We start from the raw sequence: 1899 nt of genomic DNA, 5'->3' as shown, positions 1-1899 counted from the left end.
CCTCATCTTACCGCCTTCCCTTCCCCACAGCACCTGTATATATGTAGATATGTTTGTACATATTTATTACTCTATTTATTTATTTTACTTGTACATATCTATTCTATTTATTTTATTTTGTTCGTATGTTTGGTTTTGTTCTCTGTCTCCCCCTTTTAGACTGTGAGCCCACTGCTGGGTAGGGACTGTCTCTATATGTTGCCAACTTGTACTTCCCAAGCGCTTAGTCCAGTGCTGTGCACACAGTAATCGCTCAATAAATACGATTGATGATGATGATAATAAATACTATTGATTGATTGATTAGACTGAGCTCCAGACATTGCAAGGAGCTCCAGCCTGGATTTCCTTCCCTTAATCCTTTTTTTTTTTTCCGAATCTCGTACGTGTTGGGATTGTGATGCGTGACTACGAGGTGATGTTGCCAACTTGGACTTCCCAAGCGCTTAGTCCAGTGCTCTGCACACAGTAATCGCTCAATAAATACGATTGATGATGATGATGATAATAAATACTATTGATTGATTGATTAGACTGAGCTCCAGACATTGCAAGGAGCTCCAGCCTGGGTTTCCTTCCCTTAATCCTTTTTTTTTTTTCTGAATCTCGTACGTGTTGGGACTGGGATGCGTGACTACGAGGTGATGTTGCCAACTTGGACTTCCCAAGCGCTTAGTCCAGTGCTCTGCACACAGTAAGCGCTCAACAAATACGATTGATTGATTAATTAGACTGAGCTCCAGACATTTCAAGGAGCTCCAGCCTGGGCTTCCTTCTCTTAATCGACTTTTTTTTCCGAATCTCGTACGTGTTGGGACTGTGATGCGTGACTACGAAGTGATGTTGCCAACTTGGACTTCCCAAGCGCTTAGTCCAGTGCTCTGCACACAGTAAGCGCTCAACAAATACGATTGATTGATTAATTAGACTGAGCTCCAGACATTTCAAGGAGCTCCAGCCTGGGCTTCCTTCTCTTAATCGACTTTTTTTTTCTGAATCTCGTACGTGTTGGGACTGTGATGTGTGACCACGAGGTGATGTTGCCAACTTGGACTTCCCAAGCGCTTAGTCCAGTGCTCCGCACACAGTAAGCGCTCAATAAATACGATTGATTGATTGGACTGAGCTCCAGACATTTCAAGGAGCTCCAGCCTGGGTTTCCTTCCCTTAATCCTTTTTTTTTTCCGAATCTCGTACGTGTTGGGACTGTGATGCGTGACTACGAGGTGATGTTGCCAACTTGGACTTCCCAAACGCTTAGTCCAGTGCTCTGCACACAGTAAGCGCTCAACAAATACGATTGATTGATTAATTAGACTGAGCTCCAGACATTTCAAGGAGCTCCAGCCTGGGCTTCCTTCTCTTAATCGACTTTTTTTTTCCGAATCTCGTAGGTGTTGGGACTGTGATGCGTGACCACGAAGTGATGTTGTCAACTTGGACTTCCCAGGCGCTTAGTCCAGTGCTCTGCACACAGTAAGCGCTCACTCAATATGAATGAGGGGCTTCCCGTCGCTGTTCGTGGTGGTCGCGGGGGCTCGGCACGGAGCCGGCACGTTAAAGAGGAGGAGCAGGAGATAAGGAACCGTCCCACCCGCCCGGGTTTCCCCGCCTAGCTGGTGTTTTTTGGGAACAGGCCCCTCCCTTCCTCTCCCCTGTCTCCTAATCCGCGCCGCCCCTCCTCTGCTCCGCCTGGCCTTGCCAAGGGGACCGGTCTCTCGGGCCAAACGCCACGGTGCCACCTTGGCACCTGAGCTCGGTTCTCTTAGCCGCCCTCCCGCTCCGGGGCACAGCTGGCACTAACTTTGTTTTTTTTTCCCCTTTTCCTTCCTGCGCGCGCGGAAGCACCGCCGCACCTGACTTGAGCGGGGGAGGAGAAACCAACGAGGACCAGGTGGC

Source organism: Tachyglossus aculeatus, chromosome 12 (genome assembly GCF_015852505.1).
Source record: "Tachyglossus aculeatus isolate mTacAcu1 chromosome 12, mTacAcu1.pri, whole genome shotgun sequence".
NCBI classification, from domain to species: domain Eukaryota; kingdom Metazoa; phylum Chordata; class Mammalia; order Monotremata; family Tachyglossidae; genus Tachyglossus; species Tachyglossus aculeatus.
The sequence above is the reverse complement of the archived record's forward strand: the minus strand, read 5'-3'. Positions refer to the sequence as shown.